Raw genomic sequence first — 6,852 nt, 5'->3', positions numbered from 1 at the left:
ACGGGGTTTGGGAGCAGAGAGCTGCTGCGGTCCGGGATCCGCGGGTGTGGGACTTCCGGTAAACACAGGAAGTGCCCGGCCTTAGAGGAATTTTGCCTCTGTGTGTCCTGAGTTCACCAGGCAGGTTTCTTGCAGGGGAAAAGTTGGTCCTACCTGCAGTTCCAAGGCTCAAGTTTGCTCGTGGGGTACTGCCTAAGTCCTCTCCGCTGTGGCAGCAACCGGGAAGATCTGCGCCGCTCTTTCCAGGAGCCTCCGTGCACCAGGGTTCCAGATGGCGTTTGGTGTTTTCCTCTGGCGCCTGGATGTGCACAGAGTGCAGTCTCTTCTCCTCTGACATTTTTAAAGTCTATTTTTAGGTTTGGGGATTTAACTCAGTCGTAGGGCACATGCCTAGCAAGCACAAGGCCCTGGGTTCGATCCTTAGCTCTGGGGAAGGAAAAAAAAGACAAAATAAAAGTTGTAAAGTCGGGCTGGAAGGATGGCTTAGTGGTTAAGAGCACTGACTGCTCTTCCAGAGGTTCTGAGTTCAAATCCCAGCAACGACATGGTGTCTCACAGCCATCTGGGGTGAGATCTGATGCCCTCTTCTGGTGTGTCTGAAGACAGCTACAGTGTACTTATATATAAGAAATACATCTTTTTAAAAAAAGTTGTAAAGTCTATTTCTATTTGTTGGTTTGGGATGGGTTTTTTAAGGTTGCTTTGTTGTTTTGGTTTCTGTTGGTTTGTTACGCACATGGTCTCACTGTGTATCCCTGCTGTCCTGAAATCACTGGCTCCTGAGCTCCTGAGCTCCTGAGCTCCTGAGCTCCTGAGCTCCTGAGCTCCTGAGCTGCTGAGCTCCTGAGCTCCTGAGTTCCTGAGCTCCTGAGCTGCTGAGCTCCTGAGCTGCTGAGCTCCTGAGCTCCTGAGCTGCTGAGCTCCTGAGCTGCTGAGCTCCTGAGCTGCTGAGCTCCTGAGCTGCTGAGCTCCTGAGCTGCTGAGCCGCTGAGCTCCTGAGCCGCTGAGCCCCTGAGCCGCTGAGCTCCTGAGCCGCTGAGCTCCTGAGCTCCTGAGCTCCTGAGCTCCTGAGCTCCTGAGCTCCTGAGCTCCTGATTTTGATTGCCTGGCAAGAGCTCTACCACTGAGTTAAATCCCCAACCCCCAAAAGCCTACAGCACCCGGTATCCCAGGTGGTCTCCCATCCACGTACTAAGCATGCCCGACCTTGCTTAGCTTCCGAGATCAGACGAGATCGGGCGCTTTCAGGGTGGTATGGCTGTAGGCTCTTCTGACATTTTTTTAAAGGAATATAAAACTATTCATTGACACAGCCAGAATACGGCAGATACATAGGTGAATGCGAGCAACAAACCAGTGAACTGAGCGCAGGACCCCAGTTGAAGAAATCAGAGAAAGGACTAAAAGAGCTTGAAGGGACTTGAGACCCCATATGAACAACACCACCAACCAACCAGAGCTTCCAGGGACTAAACCACAGCAGGACTTAATGGCCAACCTCAGCTCTAACCATGATTCTACTTCCACATCAAACAGATTCCATGAATCATAACCTTTTAGTACAGATTTTAACTTCCTACAAAGGAATGGTTCAACCAGAGGAACCTTTACACAGAACAGCTGACTCGGACCTGCCTCTGTAGATCAGCTGGCCTCTTAAATCACAGCTCCACCTGCCTCTAGAGTTCTGGCATTAAAGGTGCACACCACCACACTAGGCCAACTCTTGTTGTTAAATCAAGCTACTACTTTGTTTAATTCCGTTTTCTGAAGGTGGAGTTGGTATGAAAATAAACTACTGTATTTATTTGATAATACATCAATTCTGATGGGCTTGCTTTTAAACTATCCAATACATTACAGACTCTGCTTAATCTGAAAGGTTATGGTTTCAGGAAAATGTTCAGGCTGATGGCCTCTCATCAACCTGTGTTTTCACGTTCAGCTCTTTTGAGTATTAAAATCAAGCTAAAACAGACAGGTTATGTAAGTGTTTTATGCATACACTGCATACAAACAAACGCACACACACAAACACACACACACACACACACACACACACACACACACACAAACCAGAATGGTCCTTCTGTGTCCCAGTTAAAAATAAGTTCTGACTTGGGTCATGACTGTAAAATCTCCCCAGTGTTTAAGAAAAGCTGTTCTTCAAGCCGAGGAAATACAACAAGGTGTCAAGTACTCTACTGTTACAGGAAGCAACTACAGAGAGCTCTCACTCGCTCAAAGGAGTCAGTGCCTTTTGACGCAGAACGAAAACCAAAATCTCCCAACTACTGCAAATGCTTTCAAAACTAGCATATCAGACGTGATTTTCATCAGGATGCTATTTGATCCACACTAGTAATTCAAAACCCAAGATCCAGATCATTCATTCATATATATATATATATATATATATATATATATATATGTATATACATTATATACATATATATAATATTGTGTATTTATATATGCAAACAATTATTGTACTTCATTTCGGTACAAGAATGCCAAATCAGCCACTCCTCATAGAAGGCGATGACAATCTGAGGCCACTTCATATTCGCCTCCTTTGCTTATCAGCAGCATCTCTCTTCTTCGATTTGCTCTCATCGGATTCACTATCAGATAAAGATTTCCTTTTTGGACAATCGTTTTCTTTACAATTTTCGAGAATGAAGAAGTGCTTCAATTAATTCTGGACAATCTAAATTTTCTCCTGGTACCCAGTATTATCGGCATCTGTAAACCCCTTCCACTTCACGAAATAGTTCACTACACAATGGTTCAGTACTTTTTCTACCACAAATTCTTCAGGCTCAGCCTCTTCAGCTCTTTTACTCTTTCCATTCTGTTTTTTTTTCCCATTTTTTGCAATGTAGTTTTATTGGAGGCCATTTTTAAAATTTAATCGGAGACTTGAAGCGCGCTCAGATGCTCAGGGCCGCGGATTCTGCAGAGTTTCCCGCCTGTGTGCTTCAGCTCAGCCACATCCTAGAGGAGGGGTTCCTCTGACATTTTTTTTTTTTTTGGTTCTTTTTTTTCGGAGCTGGGGACCGAACCCTCCTCTGACATTTTTAAAGTCTATTTTTAGGGTTGGGGATTTAACTCAGTCGTAGGGCACATGCCTAGCAAGCACAAGGCCCTGGGTTCGATCCTTAGCTCTGGGGAAGGAAAAAAAAAGACAGAATAAAAGTTGTAAAGTCGGGCTGGAAGGATGGCTTAGTGGTTAAGAGCACTGACTGCTCTTCCAGAGGTTCTGAGTTCAAATCCCAGCAACGACATGGTGTCTCACAGCCATCTGTAGTGAGATCTGATGCCCTCTTCTGGTGTGTCTGAAGACAGCTACAGTGTACTTATATATAAGAAATACATCTTTTTAAAAAAGTTGTAAAGTCTATTTCTGTTTGTTGGTTTGGTTTGGTTTGGTTTGGTTTGGTTTGGTTTGGGATGGGTTTTTTAAGGTTGCTTTGTTGTTTTGGTTTCTGTTGGTTTGTTACGCACATGGTCTCACTGTGTATCCCTGCTGTCCTGAAATCACTGGCTCCTGAGCTCCTGAGCTCCTGAGCTCCTGATTTTGATTGCCTGGCAAGAGCTCTACCACTGAGTTAAATCCCCAACCCCCAAAAGCCTACAGCACCCGGTATCCCAGGTGGTCTCCCATCCACGTACTAAGCATGCCCGACCCTGCTTAGCTTCCGAGATCAGACGAGATCGGGCGCGTTCAGGGTGGTATGGCTGTAGGCTCTTCTGACATTTTTTTAAAGGAATATAAAACTATTCATTGACACAGCCAGAATACGGCAGATACATAGGTGAATGCGAGCAACAAACCAGTGAACTGAGCGCAGGACCCCAGTTGAAGAAATCAGAGAAAGGACTAAAAGAGCTTGAAGGGACTTGAGACCCCATATGAACAACACCACCAACCAACCAGAGCTTCCAGGGACTAAACCACAGCAGGACTTAATGGCCAACCTCAGCTCTAACCATGATTCTACTTCTACATCAAACAGATTCCATGAATCATAACCTTTTAGTACAGATTTTAACTTCCTACAAAGGAATGGTTCAACCAGAGGAACCTTTACACAGAACAGCTGACTCGGACCTGCCTCTGTATATCAGCTGGCCTCTAAAATCACAGCTCCACCTGCCTCTAGAGTTCTGGCATTAAAGGTGCACACCACCACACTAGGCCAAGTCTCGTTGTTAAATCAAGCTACTACTTTGTTTAATTCCATTTTCTGAAGGTGGAGTTGGTATGAAAATAAACTACTGTATTTATTTGATAATACATCAATTCTGATGGGCTTGCTTTTAAACTATCCAATACATTACAGACTCTGCTTAATCTGAAAGGTTATGGTTTCAGGAAAATGTTCAGGCTGATGGCCTCTCATCAACCTGTGTTTTCACGTTCAGCTCTTTTGAGTATTAAAAGCAAGCTAAAACAGACAGGTTATGTAAGTGTTTTATGCTTACACTGCATACAAACAAACGCACACACACACACACACACACACACACACACACACACACACACACAAACCAGAATGGTCCTTCTGTGTCCCAGTTAAAAATAAGTTCTGACTTGGGTCATGACTGTAAAATCTCCCCAGTGTTTAAGAAAAGCTGTTCTTCAAGCCGAGGAAATACAACATGGTGTCAAGTACTCTACTGTTACAGGAAGCAACTACAGAGAGCTCTCACTCGCTCAAAGGAGTCAGTGCCTTTTGACGCAGAACGAAAACCAAAAATCTCCCAAATACTGCCAATGCTTTCCAAACTAGCATATCAGACGTGATTTTCATCAGGATGCTATTTGATCCACACTAGTAATTCAAAACCCAAGATCCAGATCATTCATATATATATATATATATATATATATATGTATATATATATATTATATACATATATATATAATATTGTGTATTTATATATGCAAACAATTATTGTACTTCATTTCGGTACAAGAATGCCAAATCAGCCACTCCTCATAGAAGGCGATGACAATCTGAGGCCACTTCATATTCGCCTCCTTTGCTTATCAGCAGCATCTCTCTTCTTTGATTTGCTCTCATCGGATTCACTATCAGATAAAGATTTCCTTTTTGGACAATCGTTTTCTTTACAATTTTCGAGAATGAAGAAGTGCTTCAATTAATTCTGGACAATCTAAATTTTCTCCTGGTGCCCAGTATTATCGGCATCTGTAAACCCCTTCCACTTCACGAAATAGTTCACTACACAATGGTTCAGTACTTTTTCTACCACAAATTCTTCAGGCTCAGCCTCTTCAGCTCTTTTACTCTTTCCATTCTGTTTTTTTTCCCCATTTTTTGCAATGTAGTTTTATTGGAGGCCATTTTTAAAATTTAATCGGAGACTTGAAGCGCGCTCAGATGCTCAGGGCCGCGGATTCTGCAGAGTTTCCCGCCTGTGTGCTTCAGCTCAGCCACATCCTAGAGGAGGGGTTCCTCTGACATTTTTAAAGTCTATTTTTAGGGTTGGGGATTTAACTCAGTCGTAGGACACATGCCTAGCAAGCACAAGGCCCTGGGTTCGATCCTTAGCTCTGGGGAAGGAAAAAAAAAGACAAAATAAAAGTTGTAAAGTCGGGCTGGAAGGATGGCTTATTGGTTAAGAGCACTGACTGCTCTTCCAGAGGTTCTGAGTTCAAATCCCAGCAACGACATGGTGTCTCACAGCCATCTGGGGTGAGATCTGATGCCCTCTTCTGGTGTGTCTGAAGACAGCTACAGTGTACTTATATATAAGAAATACATCTTTTTAAAAAAAGTTGTAAAGTCTATTTCTGTTTGTTGGTTTGGTTTGGTTTGGTTTGGGATGGGTTTTTTAAGGTTGCTTTGTTGTTTTGGTTTCTGTTGGTTTGTTACGCACATGGTCTCACTGTGTATCCCTGCTGTCCTGAAATCACTGGCTCCTGAGCTCCTGAGCTCCTGAGCTCCTGAGCTCCTGAGCTCCTGAGCTCCTGAGCGAGCTCCTGAGCTCCTGAGCTCCTGAGCTCCTGAGCTCCTGAGCTCCTGAGCTCCTGAGCTCCTGAGCTCCTGAGCTCCTGAGCTCCTGAGCTCCTGAGCTCCTGAGCGAGCTCCTGAGCTCCTGAGCAAGCTCCTGAGCTCCTGAGCTCCTGAGCTCCTGAGCTCCTGAGCTCCTGAGCGAGCTCCTGAGCGAGCTCCTGAGCTCCTGAGCTCCTGAGCGAGCTCCTGAGCGAGCTCCTGAGCTCCTGAGCTCCTGAGCTCCTGAGCTCCTGAGCGAGCTCCTGAGCGAGCTCCTGAGCGAGCTCCTGAGCTCCTGAGCTCCTGAGCGAGCTCCTGAGCGAGCTCCTGAGCTCCTGAGCTCCTGAGCTCCTGAGCTCATGAGCTACGGAGCTCCTGAGCTCCTGAGCGAGCTCCTGAGCTCCTGAGCTCCTGAGCTCCTGAGCTCCTGAGCTCCTGAGCTCCTGAGCTCCTGAGCGAGCTCCTGAGCTCCTGAGCTCCTGAGCGAGCTCCTGAGCTCCTGAGCTCCTGAGCTCCTGAGCTCCTGAGCGAGCTCCTGAGCTCCTGAGCTCCTGAGCGAGCTCCTGAGCTCCTGAGCTCCTGAGCGAGCTCCTGAGCTCCTGAGCTCCTGAGCGAGCTCCTGAGCTCCTGAGCTCCTGAGCGAGCTCCTGAGCTCCTGAGCTCCTGAGCTCCTGAGCTCCTGAGCTCCTGAGCGAGCTCCTGAGCTCCTGAGCGAGCTCCTGAGCTCCTGAGCGAGCTCCTGAGCTCCTGAGCGAGCTCCTGAGCTCCTGAGCTCCTGAGCTCCTGAGCTCCTGAGCGAGCTCCTGAGCTCCTGAGCGAGCTCCTG

At 46.2% G+C, this 6,852-nt stretch overlaps 1 non-coding gene and 1 pseudogene across 1 annotated transcript; both read right to left on the bottom strand.

The window, feature by feature from the left end:
• Window positions 1-1,148: 1,148 nt before the first annotated feature.
• Window positions 1,149-1,266, bottom strand: LOC120096028 (5S ribosomal RNA; annotated as a pseudogene).
• A 2,365-nt stretch (window positions 1,267-3,631) lies between these two features.
• Window positions 3,632-3,749, bottom strand: LOC120096022 (5S ribosomal RNA). The gene has a single exon (XR_005492111.1). It is a non-coding gene; the product is annotated as a 5S ribosomal RNA (ribosomal RNA).
• Window positions 3,750-6,852: the final 3,103 nt, after the last annotated feature.

Source organism: Rattus norvegicus, chromosome 12 (assembly GCF_036323735.1).
Source record: "Rattus norvegicus strain BN/NHsdMcwi chromosome 12, GRCr8, whole genome shotgun sequence".
NCBI lineage: Eukaryota > Metazoa > Chordata > Mammalia > Rodentia > Muridae > Rattus > Rattus norvegicus.
This window is presented reverse-complemented; position numbering and strand designations above follow the sequence as displayed.